Source organism: Pezoporus wallicus, unplaced genomic scaffold (genome assembly GCF_028554395.1).
Source record: "Pezoporus wallicus isolate ANWC-B61680 ecotype Strahan unplaced genomic scaffold, APGP_CSIRO_Pwel_v1 contig_4264, whole genome shotgun sequence".
In the NCBI taxonomy this organism is placed as follows: Eukaryota; Metazoa; Chordata; class Aves; order Psittaciformes; family Psittacidae; genus Pezoporus; species Pezoporus wallicus.
Window position 1 is genome coordinate 777,644 of NW_026637102.1, and position 18,302 is coordinate 795,945.

At 44.5% G+C, this 18,302-nt stretch overlaps 1 protein-coding gene across 5 annotated transcripts in view; it reads left to right on the plus strand.

Moving 5' to 3' along the window:
• Positions 1 to 13,731: 13,731 nt before the first annotated feature.
• Positions 13,732 to 18,302, plus strand: part of LOC130596047 (core histone macro-H2A.2) — a 30,422-nt gene continuing 25,851 nt past the window's right edge. Inside the window, exon 1 of one of the 5 annotated variants that reach the window (XM_057403299.1) lies at positions 13,732 to 13,750. The gene's annotated coding sequence lies outside the window, so the exon portion shown is untranslated. Of the gene's footprint in view, positions 13,751 to 13,856; positions 14,050 to 14,088; positions 14,168 to 17,057; positions 17,076 to 18,302 lie in introns of those variants that run through there. The other 4 variants (XR_008971450.1, XM_057403297.1, XM_057403298.1 and 1 more) reach the window with 4 other exon arrangements.

Here is an 18,302-nt window from a genome sequence, read left to right on the forward strand (position 1 = left end):
GCATTTTTAGACCTTTCTGAATATGATAGTTTGGAGGAGAGTCTGCCAACTTGAAAAACTGTTTCATTTTTACTTTCCTTTGAAAACCAGCAGCTCCTTTTCCATCTTGGCAAAAGGAATTGTTAGGCTCCAGCTGTAAAGAAAACTCGGCTCTTGGAGCTAATTCTCAAGGGCGCTGAGGTAGCTGATTCACACTGGTTTCTTTAGGAAGCAGGTATCTAAGTGGGAGTTGTACACCAAAATGCTTCTATGAATTCGGCCTCTGACACTAAATGCTGATAGGTGCTACCTAGTGTGTACGGGTATTTCACCAGTCCCACAGTGCCTCTCTAAGTTTTGCCTCTGTTGGGCATCAAGTTGTGAGTGTCTCACACAGCTGACTACCAAGAGGACACAGCACTTCAGGCAGCATATGCAGAGGGAGAGGGAAAGGACCTGAGATTATCTGCAGCATTTGTTTAGAAGGTGAAAGATAACTGATCTACTGCTGGGGAAAAACTGTATGTAAGATACCTGCTCACCTATCATAAGGGTCAGAAAATGGTGACAAACATTCCCTGTGGCTGCTGCAGATCACAACATGTTTTTTTCACTGTATTAGATAACCATTTCAGATGGCTGTTCCTACAGCCCCTGATAACCAATATAATCTCATTGGCCACTGGTGATGAACCAGAGGTTGTGAATCAGTGAAATTTCACTGATCAGCTGCTCTTTCCAAACATGAGCAATTTGCATTTCAAGAAGAACCTGAAAGGTAAAAGCTGGGCTTGCACCACCCTGAATGCGCCAGCTCAGTTTCAGGATCCATCTCTACCAAAACCTGTAACTAGGTTGCTGTAACTGATGATTATTGCTGTTAATTCTGCCTGGCTGCTTTCATGTGAAACCATTTGTCTGCTATTTCAAGGGTCAAACTCCTTGGCTGATAGCCAAAAAGTGAGACAAATCTGAGGGTGCAGAAACTTGGGAAATGACAGCACAATGGAAGGAGAAGAAGAACCTTCCTGAAGATTTGCTGGAGATGTTTTGCAAGTTCCTTCCCTGGAGCTTGGGAAGAGTTCTTCAACTGCACACCAGGAATCTGTGCCAGATGCTGCCTGCTGGGGCTGCAGGAGCTTGGGGTGCCAACACTTTCTGTTTTGCTTTCTGTACTCTCCCAGAGGCCAGAGGCAGGGTTTGAAAATGACACCATTTATATTCCTTTTCTTTGGTCATTTTCACTTCTTTCTATTATTGTGGTCAGACTCTTCCGATGAAGAATTGGGCTCATTTTCCAGCAGCCGCTGTATAAATGAGTGCAAGACATGGACAATATTTCAGGGGGGGATCCTTTGATGCAAGAAAGAAATCCTTCTTGAACAATTATCTTCAGAAAAGTTGGTGAACCCCCACGTTAGTTCAGAGTGCTGCTCAGAGAGGACAAGGAAAAACTTTTTGCTACCGTTCTGATCGCAGACTTTCACCTACATCATTGATGATTCCGTCTTTAACCTTTTCATCACAAACTTCCTTCTCCTGTTAATTATAAAAAAAAGTGATGGGTGTTTTTTTGCCAAAAAGGGGAAAAAAAGCACACTGGATTTTGACGGCATGAAATACTTTGTCAGAGGAGGAGAATGTGGAGTGTGGAAAAAAACCTGGTTTCACTGAATAATTCCTTTGCTTCCTGTACTTCTGCTTTGGTTTCCACCACGCACACTGGATGCATTTTGTCTGGAGCCCTTCAGAAATGTTATTTTGCTGGCCCATTAAGGCCCTTTTGTGGGTACTTCTAAGCAGATGTACTTCCAGATGGAAAATGAGGATTGTTGAAGTCTGTTTCATACATACAGTGAAGAAAAATAAAGATTTGGCAAAGTGCTGAGGGGTGCAGAGGACGTTTCCCAGCTGCCTGAAGGGCAGAATATACAACTCGGGATACTTCATACCAACTGCTGCACAAATCTGGCATCCCTTACTGGGCTCCCATTGCTGAAGGTTAAATACTGTTCACATGTAAGCTATGGGGTCTTCCCATCACAGCTCTTGCAATTTCTCTTAAAAAATGCTAAAATTAATTATTAAGTGCATATCTTATGAACATGACTCGTAACATGTCTTGTTCGCTGAGTGCATTGGGAATCCCACTTGCCCAAGCACTAAACCACATATTTAACTTTGAACGTGTGATTCCTTTTGGCCTAACTGATGCTATCTGCATAATTTAAGTACTCTGGTGAACCATGGCCATTATTATTGGAGTTAATGAATGATATTATCTAAATCATTAAGCAGAACTAAATGATACGCAATTCACATTACAGTTCAGAGAGGAAGTGCTGACTTCAAGTTAAAAGTGATGTCTTTTAAATCAGAGCAAGTCCAGAAAGCAATAGCCTTCCTTCAGCCACCCTTTGTCAGCTCAGCTGGAATAATCCTGACCTTCTGATAAGGACAGCTGTAGCTGGCACCTATCTCTTCTCATTGGTGAGGGGGAGGTCTACTGTTAAAATAATTCCAGGATTACAAGGAAGTTCTACTTTCAGTTCATCTGAAGAATTGCAGTTCTTTAAGACTTCTAACAGAGGTATTCAGCAAGTAGAGTATTGGGGCATGAAACTGTTTCAGTTAGGAACCAGGCTGAGGAAAGGGTGAAGTTATTTTACTTGTATTTTTATTTTTACTTTTATTTTGTGGGGGGAGGAGGGAGAACCTGACCAGAACTGCAGGCGGTAGGTGCGCTTTTTCCTTCTTCTTTTAATGAAAACAATTAGATCTATAGTTTGATAATGTGACTTTTACTTTTTATTAATGACTTGGGGGGGGGGTGGTGCGATTTTCTTTGCTCTTCAGTGTTTTCTTCTAGGTATATTTTTAATGGGCTTTTGGAATAAGCGTGTAAAAATTCCTCACCCAAAATGTCCTAAGGACATTCCTACTGTGTTTTGTCTCCCTGAGTTCAGTAGCAAAATGGTGCTTTCTAGAGGCGAACCAGTTTTCAGTGGTGACAATCCATCCACGCAGGCCGCCCCCAGGGACCAGGTACCAGCAACTTCTCCCAGACAAAATGGTGTCTCCAAAACACTTTTACATTTACTCAACTGAAAAGGGCTATGGGAGGGACCACTCCATTGCAGGTGGTCTCCTCCGATCTTAGGTGGTCTGTCAGGAAGCAGTTAGTCTGGCAAGAGTCGCGGTGTCCTCTTCAGCAGCGTTCTGCAGCCTGAGCTCCCAGGCTTAGCTACAGAGCTCTGGAAGAGCAACTAAAGGAAACATTTTTCCTTGAGAATGGCAAGCTCTTGGTAGGTACCTATGAAAGTGGTGTTGTTTCCCCCTGTTGTTTTCCCCTCCTCTAAATCCAGCAATGCACCCCCATTACCTTTAGGCTTTGCTTCACACTGAGCCTACATTCAAATGCTTTGCTGGATGAGGGTTTCCTTGTACACTTTTTGGGGTTTGGGTTGCTTTTACATTAAGGGTGTTGTGTTTATTTTCCCTGCTTTTGTCCCTGTTGCTTCCAGATCTTTGTCCCAGACAAAAGAGCTACTTCCTTTCCTGCATTTTCAGAAGACCTGTTGGTCACATTTGGATCACTTTCCCACCTGCTTTTATTATCTACCTTTCCTGCTGTACTTCCTCCTTTCTTGTGTACCCCTTCATTGTCGAACACTTTGATCTGATGAAAACATCAGGGCAAAACATGCATTAAACCTGTGGATGTTTGGAGGTGTTTTTTGGAGTTGACTGCAAAGCTTCTACTGTTTAAAATGCTAGGTAGGCAGACCAGTTTAGCTTTGCAGATTTCTTATGACTTTGTTTGCTTGTTGAAGTTATTAAATCAATTTGTTCTTTTTTTTTTTAAGCAGACTCAGAATTACTCAAAATACTGCAGATTTTTTCTTTTACAGAAAAAACTGCTAACACTTCTTTTTGCTGCAAAACATGACTTTGACCTGCTGTCACAAGGTTTAGTAGGTCAGACATGTTAAGGATAGGCATGAGAGGACTGGTTGTGAAACTTATGGAGTTGAACTAGCATTCTTGCTTCCCATTGCACGCTGTTTGTCAGTCCATTGTCTGTGGCAGGGGTGTGCTGGGAGTGTGAAATTCCATTTTATGATAATTCCATTGTTTTTTCACAGCAATGTTTCAAAATATTGCTTCAGTAAATCTTCCCTTCTACTCTCCTGCAAAGATTTGCTTTTACTCTCGTGTTGCACACCACCAGCAGTGCCACAGACCAAGCAGTTTCACCCTTTTTGGGAGTCTTTCAAGGGACTGTGCTAGCTCCTGAAATTCCACAGCTGTTTCTGCAGTGGTATTTTGTCAGTGAAAAGGAGAAATAGACATTTGGCAGCAAGACTGGGTAGGTCACCATAAGCAGAATCCTTCTCTGAGCCTGGCTCCTAGCTATTCGCTTGCCTGGCTCATAGCTATTCGCTTGTTACCTCCTCCATTACCTCTCCCTTCACTGTGCCAGCAGAGCTGTCTGTGTGGTCACCGAATGACCCTGCCAAGAACTGACCTACCTTAAAAACCAGCCCCTCAAAACAACAGAGCATCGAAAGTGAGAAAGCAAAAGGGAAAGCTTATGCCAGCGTGGCCACAGAAGTGCGCATGGACCAGCAGTCTGTGACTGCACTAATGGCAAGGGAGCGTGAAGAAGGGAGGTGGAGCAGAAGCAGCAGGCAAGGCACCACAGGAGAGGCCTCCAGTGGCCCAATCTAGGCTGCTTCTCAGCTGCAGCATGCACTTAACACTAAATCATTCTTTCCACTTTAACCAAACAGGATTACTCTGTTATTCCTTCTTGTCCCTCGCCGTTTAAATTTAAATGTCGGGTAAATTGGGGCAGAATGTTGTCCTTGTTGTGTTTCCTCCTGCCCTGATAAAAGGAGAACTGGGAGCATCCCCTTCATGCAGGGTGTAACGGCCTGACTCCACAACAGTCTCATAGTTCTTCATGATGCAAGATCAACTCCAGATGTTGAACAGCACAGTAATGGGAGGGAGTTTCTGATTTATGGGGAAAGCCTGCAGATATCATGGGGTCTTCAAAGGTACAACTCACAGTGCCAGATCTCCAGGCTATATCTATGTTACTAATTGGTGCAGTATGAGAAGAGTAGGTCTAAAGAGCACAACAGGTCCCCACCAAGGAACTGTCTGGTTTCAGGAGACTTAATTTTTGACTGCCCTAGTCTGGCTTAGGGGTTAGCGAACCACTAATCACTCCCATTAGTGGTTGGACATAGGATGTGTGCTACTGGAGCTCACCTTCTGCTTCTGTTTTGTCTAGCGGGAATACATTTGGTGTATTCAGAGGCTGTTTTGTGCTGTGATCCAAAGCACAACCTGTGGACACGATCTAGAGATTTGCTTTGAAGGTACATCTCTGATCTGGAACTTGGTGCCAACACAACATGCAAGGCTACAGCCTGCAACGTGCTCTGAACCATGCTGTGCCATGTGGAAGCCTGTCTTGCCAAGTGGGTGGGAGCAGAATGTTGTCCACGCTTGTGAGTTAGCCTTACCAAGAAAGCTGTGGGGTGCCAAGACACCCCGTTAGCATTTGGAGTCCTCAGAGCACAGAAAACTGCTTCCCTTGTTTACTTTCCCCACTCCTGGAATGCTTGAGTCATTGGCACTGCCCTTGTTTCTCATCTTTATAGAATTTGGACACCAAATTCTCTGATACAGGGACACTTTCTGTCAAAGATCTGTTCATCAGCCAACATCAGTCAAACATGAATGGCCTCATCACTGTAGGAGAAGGATTTCTGAAGCAATTTATTCTTGTTACATATCTGGTTTCCTTGACTTTTACAAGATATTTTACTACTTTTCCCCCTTTGGTGGCATAGAATGTACAATATTTAATATACCTGTAGTGAAGTGATGAGTCGTGAGTAGATCTTGTCAGGGCATTGTTTCTGCATATCTCTTACATACAGTGATTGTTTGAGTCATTTAAATCTGAATACACTTTTTACACTTTTTTTTTATATTGAACTTTTTAGCCTGTATATTAAATATCCAATGCTATTTAGCATTCATTAATGTAAGTGCTGTAATATACTTTTTGTGTTACCAGTAATTATTCCCGTCATTGTATTAATTCTAAGACATTATTTTGACTTCTTTTGGTAGAGTTTAGCTACTTGGAATTTTTGGCCTTCAAGAAAATTCCACACTAAACAATTGCTAGAATGAAGAGAAGAAAGGGCTGTTCTTTCCCATAATCTTTTTCACCTCAGTAGGAGCTTCTTCAGCTAAAATGAGCATTTGCTTTTTCTTTTCCACTTTTTCCTTGCTAATGTGATAACATTGATTTGCTTTGTCTTTTAATCCTGGAAAATCTGAATTCCATGTTGACCATTTCTGTCAATATTGTAGAAAACCAGAGACAGCTGTTCCATAAAGTGTTTCTGATCATAACAACTAAAATACTGTAATTACTTTGCTTTTCTCTACTAATCTTTTTCCACCATCAAGTTTTTAGCAAGTGATATGTGTGATAACAGTTGAGAAGACATTAAAGGATTAAACACTTAACATGTACAAAGAAAGGGATTCGGTTGAATTATTTCCATCTCTATGAATGAAAAATAGCTTATGAACTTTAATGCAGAACAAAAGCTGTGCCTTGGATACCTGTTTCTTGTGTCCATTACCTAATCCAGTAGCTGCAATGAAACCACATCTGTACTTGGAACTAGGGGAAATTTAAATAACTCCCTGAATCACTGCTCAGTACTAAATCAAGTTCAGTTTTGTAAAAGGAAACTGCTGCTTGATTATAGCATCCTTAAAGCATTTCCACCTTCTTGTAAAAGATGGAGAGTTTGTATGTTTAATCAATGAGTATCCATTTATCAGATACAGAAATACTGCTCATCTTATTCAGAAGTGATGTTTTACATTATGATGAAAACTGCTACGCAAGAGCTGCATATTGCTATTTAAATACCTTAGGTTATTTACTACATCATTATGAGAATACAGATGGGAGATTCCAGGACAAAGTTAATTTAGGAAATGGACTTTTGCAAAACCGAAGGAGGGATCAGAAAAACAGATGGGAGGTAATGAACTTGTCTTGGACTGGATGGTTGTTACAATGGTAAATGTGGCACCATATTTAAAGTGTCATCCCATCATTTTTCAAGAGGAGTCTGATGAATTCCCTGTGCCTTATGTTGAAGCTTTACACCTTTGTGTCAATGCTTTAGTAAGGTTTCTATTTTAATTTGTGTGCCGTACATATTCCAGTACAATCTGCATTTGTTGCATACAATGTACATACTTTCTTCTCCCTTTTGTAAAGATACCTGTTTACTTACATAGTTTGTCTTTTGTAAATGACAGCTAATGCAAATAATAAACCATAAATTCACTTACACATCGTCTTTCCATTTGGGGATGGAGTTTGGGTTAATATCCTAAGGCAATCACGCCATCTGCTGTTCGCCAGTCAGACCCAGTCATGACGGAAGGAGGTGGGTAATTTCAACCGGCTCGGCAGAGGGTCAGAAGTGTTAGACATACTGTTATCACCAGCGCTATGAAAGCAGACAGTCCCAGCGCTAAGGGGAAGGCAGCAATATCAGCCGAGCTCTGGTACTGGACACTGGGGAACCTGCATGGCAATAACAGAGCCTGAACCCCTCCATTGTATCAATAGCATTATTGGAGCTCTTTCTTAAGATATGAATTAATCAACCATAAAACAGAAAGTGAGCAGCTGAAAGAGTGAGTGCAGAGGGGACAGAGCCAAGATATCAGGTTGTGATTTTCAGCTTTGTCTTTCTTGTACTGTCTGTCTTTCCTCAAAACTGACAGAATCAATAAGGTGGTGTCCGTCTACCCCAAGCCCCAAGAGTTAACAGCTATTTGCTAAGGGATCCTACCTAAGGTAAAATGTTCGCTCAGTTTCTGAGCTAATCCCCTGCTAATAGGGGAAGTGGTGGAGGGTAACAAACCGAATGGCTGAGTCTTTGGTGAGTGCATCTGGGGATAGCAGAATCTGTCCTGTTGGCTTGTTTTTAGCAAGGCATGGTAATACAGGAGGAAGGTGACTTTGGTTTCAATTGTCATGACAGTGATTACGATGATTGCGCTATACCCCACAGTGATATATTTCTCTCATCTAATGTTAGGTATTGGAAACCTAGACATCTACATTGGAGCAAGTTTCCCTTGGCCCCTTTTGCAGCCAGAGGGGGAAAGTTGGCAGCCCCAGGAGCATCCATCTCTCCCTCTCCGCTCTGCTTAGAGTATGATTTCTCCGAATCAAGACTGATATTTACTCCTCCTCTCCTGTACGTGTAGGTTTGTGCCTGTTGTTAGCCCAGAGGGCACACATGCACTGACACAGTGGTAACTCCTTGAAATGAAAGTGATTTGCTGAAAAATCTTTAGCTCTTGAGCTGCCAGACATGAAAAGTGCATGCCTCCCTCCTGATCTCCTTTGGGTACGCATATCATGAGGCAAAATCCCCAAGGAGCTGAATGTGACTGATACATTACGTTAGACAGAAAAATGACCATGTTTGTATGCTCCAACTCTGAAAGGTGGATGTGTTTGAAACGTATAATTTCTACCATTCTTTAGGGCTGTAAGGTCACTCTTGCTTTGTAAAACTGATGGCTCCTGGATATATCCTGTTATTCCCTGGGAGAGTAGTAAAATTTTGCACTTGTGCAATAAATAGATGTTTTGGAGGCTTGCTGAGTACTGCCTCAGACAAACATGAGACCCAGAGCTAGGCTTATTTCAATGCATCTTCCTTATTTATAGGTCACATTTTGAGACTTTCAGTTATTCCTGTCCTTCCCCTTCCAAGGACTGCCATAAGCAGGAAAATAAAGCCTGTTATTTTAATGATGTAAATGAACTGTTTTAAATCAAACCCAGGAGCAATTGTGAAAGCAGACAAACAAGTGGGGCTGTCCTATGAAATTTCTCTGGAAAGAACTTGGAGCTTAATGGTCCCATCCAGAAAGACAATGAGCTTGTAAACCTCACCAGAGAAAGGAAAGGTGTGTCACAGCTCCAAATTATACCAAAGAGCATAACTGCAACAGGACAAAGATCTTTACTAGCACAGGGAAAACTGATCACACATAACTACACAAGATCCCACTGCAACATTGTGAGAAGTGGGAAACGTGATTTAGTTTTGTGAGCGAGATACCAGTTTGCTAAAAAAGTATCCTGCAGTACAGATCTGGAGTGATCTGTAGCACAGTGACTTGATCAAATGGTGCAATGACACCGTGTTACATATTTGCTCCTCCGACAAAGAAATGTAGTTCTACACAATGCCAAAACCAAAACATGACTGCGTCAGAAGCCTCCCAGGCACCTGCAGGGATGTGTCACTTCCTGCACGAAAAGACTCTGCTAGAGTAAAACCAAACATCTTGTTGCTAATAGTTGGCTTCAAGAAATTCACACATATTACAGAGACAGACGCTTCTCTGCCCCTTAGATTGGCAGTGTTTGTTTACCATATTAATCTGTGGCCAACTGCATCACTCACAAATGTATTGCTTTATCAGTGCAACTTTCCTTAAACTCAGATCCTGACATAGGGGTTTTTTTACCAGTTAAAAATCAAATTTGCAGTCCCTTTGAGGCACAGAGCCTCAAGGGAATCAGCTGTGTCCTTTCTCTTACCACCCCTCAGCTTCCTCAGCTACAAGTGCTGACTTGTTTAATTCTTCAGGAAAGCCATCCCATATGTGTGATTGCCACACCAGTTTCCCCTGCACCTTATTGCTTTTGGCTACTGTTTCTCAGCTGAGGAGAGGAATTTCTCAACTGAACACAATGTTGTTTCCTGGGTTCCCTTCTTCTTTTTCTTTTTTTTTTTTTCTGTGATGCTGACAGACTCGTAAATCTCCATTGACAAAAAAAGGACATGATTATTCAAACATTTGTCTTAAATTAATACTTTTATGTGAATGACTAAGAAATAATTGAATCAAGAGAATGATCTCTGCAGCCTCCATTGATGTGTTTAAGTAGCAAAGATTAAAACACTCTTTTTTAAACAATAAGGATGAAAACACTGAGGTTTTTAAGCTAATAAGCAGCATTTATCTTCTAGAATCATTGGTGTTTGGACAGGAAGGATCTCCTTGTTTATGCATTAGCTAATCTGTGACATTTGAAGACAGCTCAACCGTCAGTCTACCTTAAACACAATGGCAGAATCTGACACAAAAACATGTAACTCTGAAGTGTATGGGATGCTCTAATTTTAAAAATATTACTGTAAGACAGTTCTCCAAAAAGGTAGGATTTAGCTTTTCTGGCTTCTTTAAGAAGAAAAGCTCACTGTACACAACCTACTAGTATAGTAACCCCACAAACAGTATAGAGGAGGGATTAAAAAATAGCTTGGGGGCAGGGGTGCTGTCAATACAGAAATATGGATTATTTGCAAAACCCAGCTATTACATCTGTTATTTACTGCCACAATATACACACACACATCAACTTTGATTGTATTAGGTTATCCTAATGACATGACAACATTTACACTGATTTGATAAAATCCCTGGATTATATATGCCCTTAAAATAGAGCTTTCAGAGTACTTGACATTACTGTACTGCCAGGACAACCCTGGATGCCTGCCAGCCTAAGCAAGAGCAAAGCTGTATCTCTTGGTTCTGAAGCTATGAAATATTCATTACAATGTTTGAGACTTAACAGCTTCTGCCCAAAAGTTCGAGTGCCATAAACAGGCTGTTTTTTCCAATAGCTGGAGAATTAGTCAGTCTAAAAATGCTCCATCAATAGCTACGTTGTTTATTTTGACAGACTAACAGATTGTATTTGCATTTGGAAGTCAACTGGCAGATGGTCTCTGCACAACCTAGCGAGGCCAGGCTCCGCTCCTGCTGATTGGGAATAGCTCTCTTCTAATCCAGCATCACAAGTTTTTGTTTTGAAGAACTAGTTAGTTAGTAACGATTCTTCCCTAAACAACTGGATCGAAGTGGCCAGAGCATACAGCTAGTGGGACCTATCTTGGACTTCCAGTCACCTTCTGCATTACAGGATTTGCAAAGATAGCTACCCTGCCAATTCTCACCATGTGGTTTAGGTGACCTACTGCTCATCACTTTTCCACTGCAGCCTTAGAGTTCAGCACTAAACTTGGAGCTGGAGAGAAAAACCCGTGTATCTTGGTGGCTCTAAATAAGCAAGTGGTTCCAAACATGCAGTTACTGCAGAACAACTCACACAGGGTATCTCTCTGAATCCTGCCTTACTCTGATCCCTTCTACTCAAAAATTGTTTATTCTTGTGCGACAAAGCAACTCAGAATCTTCCAGAAACATTTGAAGCAATATAAAACACATATGTAATGCTGCTAACATTTAGGTTAAGATAAGCTGTATCCACTGGAAGAAGAAATAACGAGGTAGAATTTACAGCTGGACAATTAAAAAACACAGAGGTAGGAAAATTGGTATTAAAATTCAGACCTCTATGATTGACTTGAAAAAAGGTGGTACACTATGAAGGTCTTTGCACTCCTCCTCTCTCACACTTGTCCAGCACTCCTGTTTCCTTCAGTCTCCTGCAGCGGGAAGGCCGAGATATGATTTGTGTATCAGTGGCGATTCCTTGGCCATTGCAAGGGCAGAGAAGCATCTGGGTTTTCTCCATCCCAGTGCTGCTTCCCTGAACACAGACTTTTCCAAAGCAGCAATAACAAACAGCAGAAACCAGCTGCAGAACAGGAGTTCCCTTCTGTCATAGCTGCTCTACTGAATTAGATTCCTATTTGAAGGAATATGAAAGCTGTGTTAGGAGGCCACAGCCCCACACTCACTGGATGAGGTAAGCCTCTTAGAAACCTGTGACATTTGATGACCACGTTGAAAGTCAAATGTGAAGAGGAGGCCCACCCTTATATCAGTCCATTTCATCTGATCCATCTGAATGGCATATACTTAGGTGGTAGATGTGAAAACCACATAATTAAAGCTGGTAATACGCCTGAATGGAAGGGAACTGTTGCCTGTAAACAGAGAAATGATCTTGTAAACAGAATGAGTGGTCCTAATGCTGAAAGTTTGTCTTGCATAGAAGACAATTTCTTTCCTTTAAAGACCTCCTGCATGTTTACGTTGTTAGCATACAGCAACTATTTGATGTCAATCTGAAACAAACTGGGAATGCTCTCAGAAATTTATGATATTTATTTTGTCTCATCTCAAACTATTTTTAATTACAAAGCTATGCACCACAGGCATAACTGCTCGGATTACTGGATGCAATTATTTGTATCTTGAAATAGAAAAATGTAAATGCTCTCCTCCTTTTCACAGGGGTTTTACATGGCCTTTCATTTTTATGCTTAGTACTTGAAAATCTTCTTTGTATTCCTCCTACCCACCCAGTATGGTTCAATACATTTACATTCTACAGATATCTTTTTTCCTTGCTAAGTTCAAGGTCTTAACAGGGAAGATCTGAGTAAGACTTCTCCTTACATGTAAGATAATTCAAACTCATGTATGTGAGCTTTTCTCCTATGGTTTCAAAGCATTTTGACCTGTTTTCAAAAAGAAGAGGCGAAGAGAATAGACTCTAAAGCATTAATCCACCGAAGTACATTAGATCTCTTACTCACTGGATTGCTTAAAACCAAGGTATCTTTATTTCCATTTTAAGTGACAGTTAAAATACAGCCATGTCTAGTGAAATCCTTTACCCAGGCTCACAGAGCAGCTGAGAAAGCCATAGGTCCTCAGTTCATGCCCTCTTTCTCTGGGAGATGGTGTGGTCCACAATTAACACAACCTGAAGCAATTCTTTATGTTGCTTTTTTCCCCCACTAAATGCAATTCCATACAGACATAAAAGTTTACTTCGGCAAAGTCAAAAAACAAACTCCAGGAAGCCAGTGAATCTTTGTGACTTTTTTTGCAGTGACAAAGGGAAAGCTGAAAGCATGGATGCCTCTTTATCGCTCCGTTCTGTTGTTCCCAGACACCCTCCTGAACACTGCATGCGAGTTATGCTGATCCGGGTTAACACTATCTTCCAGTGCATTAGAGCAGCTCCCAGATATTTTTAAAGCGAAATGAGTGCAATGATGCAAAATGCTTGTACGGGAATGACGATATAAACCCACTTGCATGTAAAAATATCCCTGAGATCAGTTTAAGAGGTGTAGCCCTGCTCTCTTCTGTTTGCATCAGTCTGCATCACATATTTGGCGCTGCCAACGGACGCGCTGTGAGACTCGTAATACAATCACTTATTGCGTGTCTTGGAGCTCAAGCTCTTGAATCCGTGTAACTGTGGGGAAAACAAAAACCACCTCAGCTTTCATTTAGAAAGCAAGTTAAGTTTGCAGTCTTCCTGGCTGAGTTGAAAAGCTTGTGACCGCCTTGAACGCTCCAATGCAACAAGACACAAAGAGCTGTCAGTACTCTTTGTTACGGTCGTTTTAAGCCAGTTCGGGGATGCTGCAACACTTGGATTAAATGCACCGCACCAAGAGGCGTAGGTCACCTTGCCTTGGGATATAGGGATGGGCGGCTCCCTTCCTAACAAAAACCAGGGAGGGTGTGCGGAGGGCAGCTCAAAACCCATCCTTGCCGATCAGCCTAAGCTAGGACCCCCTAGAAACCTCTGCGACTCCTAACTCCTTCACCCTGTGAGAAGGATGGCAAACTACGCATTTTCCCTTTATGCTCCCGAGCGCTGCAAGCCCCGCAGCTCCCGCGGTCTGGGGTCAGGGGAGCCCTTTCTCTGCTGGGCGTGCGTGGGGTGGGCAGCGATGGAGGAGGCGGGGAGGGGGTGCCTGCGGGAAGGCGGCAGCAGCCCTGGGGCCCGGGCAAGGAGGAGCGGCGCGATGTCTGGGAGGCGGCAGCGATAGGGGGGCTCTTGCAAGCCCGGGCTGCAGTGACTCCTCCTAGAGGCGGTATGCGGAGCAGGAGGAAACCCCTTCCACCCCCCTCTAGAAGAGCTGCCGCCATCTCCATTGAAACATACAATACGGGAGGAGAGCCGGCGGCTGAGGCGGAGCGAGGGTGCGGGCGGGGGAGCCGAAGAGAGAAGGGGGGAGCGGAGGGGGGGCAAGGAGAAGAGGAAAAGAAGGGAAGGAAAAAGAGGAAGGAAACAGCAGAAGGCGGCGGCGGGCGCCGGCAGGTGAAGGTGAGGGGAGCGGCGGCGCGGGGGCTCCGGGGCTGCGGCGAGGCCGGCTCCTCTCCTTCCCTCTCCCCGCTCCCGGGCGCCCGACCCAAGTCCACCGCCTCCTCCTCCCGTCGCTGCTGCCGTTGTCCGCAACCGGCAGCGACCGCGGCCGGGGCTGAGGCAGCGCCGCGGCCGCTGTGAGGGGCCAGGGGCGCTGGGGGGAGGGGGCGGTGTGCGGCCCTGGGGAGGGACGCGAGGCGACGGCGCGCGCAAGGGGCCGTCCCCAGGGGGCGGGGAGGTGGGGACGCGAGGCCTCCCCGTGGCCTCCGTTCCACCCCCTTCGCCCCGCAGGCAGGCGGAGCCGCGGCGCTTCCTGTTCCGGGGACACGCTCCAAGACGGCCCCCGCCGCCCCTCACAGGCAGCGGCGAAGCCTCCGTGACGGCGGAAATGAGCCTGCTGGAGGGAGGAGGATGGGGGAGGAATGAGCGTTTGCGCGGGAAAGCAAACGGCCACTTCCCCCCGTCTCCGCCACGCCTTAAGGGCGCCTGCGCGGCTGGCCACGGAGCGCGCACGCGGCACGGCCGCGCGTCCCAGCCCCTTCGCCATCGCTCAGCGCCTGCCGCCCAATCAGCGCGCTCCCTCCGAGCCAGCGGGCAGGCGGGGTTGGCGCGGTGGCCAATCAGCGGGAGGAGCGGCTCGGCTGTCTGAGGGGCGGGCGTACGCTGGCAACGGCGGGGTGTGCGCGGGGCGGTTAACGGCCGTGCTCCTCACGCGGGCGGCACCGGGCTGCCGGCACGGCACGGCACGGCACGGCACGGCACGGCGGGCTGCATGGCTTGAAGCGGCTCCAACTGGAGCCCGGTGGGGACCCGGTCGGCCCCCCGCTAGCTGGGCAGCTCTCAGGAAGGTTAAAAGAAGAGTCGGTGTGTGAGCCGTGCTGTGCCGTGGGGGAGACAGCCCCCGCGGTGTGTGAGGGAAGGTACCTCTGCGAGGACACCCGGGTCTTTCGGGCTTTAGGGTGCCCGTGAAGCTTCTTGCAGTGGGGACACACTCTGTCTTTCGGTTTGGAGTAGGTTGAGTCCAGGAGACGTACTGCTTGGCCACTTGTGCTGTGTGTGCACATCTCTTGTGCCTTACCAGTTTATTCGGGTAACAGGCTTTGCTTCAGCTTTTCTGAGTTATTTTCACAATATGGCTTTTGAATATGAATATACAGTCAAGGTTGGCACCTAGATGCAGTGTCTTTGGGTTACTTCTCAACTCCTATCTGTTCATATAGATCTGGAGATGGAGTTGAGGAAAGTGCAGGCATGCTGATAGTCCTGCATGTCCTTGACTTCAGCCTTTGCCTGCTGCGTTCAAGTCTCCTCAGTATTTGGAAGTTCACATTTCCAGATACCAAGCACGTGTGAATCATCTGGAAATGATGCCCAGGGCATAATTGGTGAATAAACTTGGTAGAAATGGTTCTACTACAAAGCCTTGGAAAGATGAGGGGTGTTGGTTCTGTGGACCAGGCCACCAAGGCTGGCATCCAGCCATGCCCAAGCGTTTCAGCCTGTCCGAGCTTCTGATGTAGCTCCCAGTGCAGTGTCTGCTTGTGAACCTCTAGTTGTTGGAGGGAGGGCACTTGGCACACAGTACAAAATTCCCTCTGCCAAATTACATTGTAGCTACCCGTAAGGTGCAGCAGGTTAAGCTGCCATGCCAGCTGATTTAATTTGACTCTGTGTTTACCCAACCATAGCTCAAATATTTAGTGATAACTGGTTGCTGGTGTGCATTTGGCAGTTGGTGTAGCTGTTACCTTAGCTTGCCTCTGTGGTGTGTATGTTCTGGGATGGGAAGAGGAACAGCCTGAATTTACTTTTCTCCTCCAGTGTTGCAACAGTTTGGTTCTTTGACCATTTTCTGTGATTTTATTTTGAGAAAAATTTAGATTTGATTTATCTGAGGCATTTTGTACTATGCTAAACTTTCTGATATGCATTCATGCTTTCTTGCTAGACTTTAATATATTAATGTCTGAAATTGTTTTCTGGCCAACTTTTCAAGTTCAGTGTCACTTGGAGGCTGCAGTCTGTTTCTGTCTGCAAGTTGCTCTTAGTTCCCTGAAAATTATGTGCCTTTACTGTGTAAACATGATTCTGAGATTTTGCTTTTCTGCGTATCCGTGTAGGAAGGACTGGAAAGGGGTTTTAAGGTTGCTTTGGTAAAGCTTGATCCATTTGGATGTGATGTGGGATGCAAATTGCACAACACTGAAAGGAATATTCCAGGGCACTCTGTTGTTTCATTGTCCATGTGGAGCAGTTATTGCCCTCTGCTGATGGTGGTGGTGGAAGGAAATGGAGTGGTAGTGTCTGTGATGAAGAGACCCTCCAAGCGGCCAAAGCAGACTGCCTGAGAGAGGTGAGGAGGTAAAGCTTTTTTCCAGCAGCAGAAAGAAAATGTTTCTGGATTCTTTGGGATCTGAAGATAATACAGCTCAACAGAGGAAAGCCCAGCTTGCAAAAGTCTACCCTATTTTCATGCTATTGTAGAGAGGTCCGTGAGATCTGGTAGCTACTAAATCCCCCACAGCAACACAGGGATGTTGGAGTCATGGCAGAGTAGGAGTGTGCCGTGACCAATTAAGAGGTTGGAAAAGCTAATTGTTTTAAATTGCCCAAGCCTCATGATGTCATGGTAGCCAGATATAGATGCAGTTCTACAACACAGCAAGGATGGACTTCTCATAAACGGCATGGCTCTATTTTTTTAATGGAGGCTGTATTTTATACGGGCAGACTTGGAGAGGATGAATCAGCCAGCGGGTAGGCTCAAGTGCTTTCCAGCTGATAAACCTTTGGAGCTTAGCTGTGTCACCCAAAGAGAACAGCTTGTAGCTCTTCAGCTGTTGGCAGCTTCGGAGCAGTTCAGGTGAGTGCATCATGTAACTGTGTCAGGGCTGAGCTGATGTCCCTCCTCCAAAGTAAACCAAATCCCTGCCTGTGGGAGGAATGATTCAGCAGGATCTGAACCCCTAGGCCTTGCTGCAGACCAGGTATACCTCTTCTGTGCAAGAGAACTTGGAGATTCCAAAGACCGACAGTCACCTGAGCTTAGTGTCTGCTGTTCAAGGTGGCTAGTGTAGATAGCTGACAACCCCAGTGTGCCACAAGTCTTCAGCCAGGTCCACAGGAGCTGTATTTTAATAGGTGTGACTGTGCCACAGCTTGGCTTTCTACCAAGAATTGCCTCCCACAGCGTTCAAGATGAGGCAGGAACACACTGTTGTGTATATGGTTCCCGATTACACCCTGGTCCATGTGAGTTGCAAAGAAGAGAAAGCGTGTTAGCAGAGTTTTGAAACTTCTTTTGTAATTAGATTCTCACTTAATTCTGCAAACATACCTGATCTGTTGCTGCAGTGTGTTTGGAAAAATGTCTGGGATTCCAGAGGTTGCCTTGGCAGTCAGGGAAAAAAACTGAGACTTGCTGTGAGAGAGAAGGGAAAAATAAAGGGGTAGACAGGGGTAGAAAGTTCAGTGAGACAACAGAAGTGATTAATTAAACAAGAAGTTACGTAACGCAATAGCATGCCCCAGAGTGGTGTGCTTAGTTATGCAAATATGTTTTGATTCTCTATCACAGAATTCAAGTTCAACTACAGTATTTTCTGTGGATGTTATCTAATCTCATGATGTTTGGTTTGGGTTGGTTTTTTTTTCCCAATTGATTTACAGGCAATTGAGATTTGGTGCTACAGGAGCAAATATATCAGAGGTCAGCTTAATATTATTTTGATACATGGTTCGTTGTAGTATCTGTACTCCCTGTAGTGATTTCAGCGCTGGACTGAACTCTGGGGTGATGAAACTGCCCTACTGGAATTGCAGGAATCTGATCACAACCTAGTGCATGTGCTTATTAAGTTCCACCTTAAAATGAGTTAATGTTGCACGTGTTACTCATGAGAGAAGGCTGTTCCAGAAGTTTGCTCCTCTGATGGCTAGAAACCTAATTCCCAGTCTTCATTTAGTCATTAATTTGAATGTCAGTTATCACAAACTGAAAAAGACACTTTATAAATGTTAATTGGTAGCTTAATATGAATTGAAAATTTATAAAGGGTTTATCACAAATTGCAAATTTCATTTAGCAAGA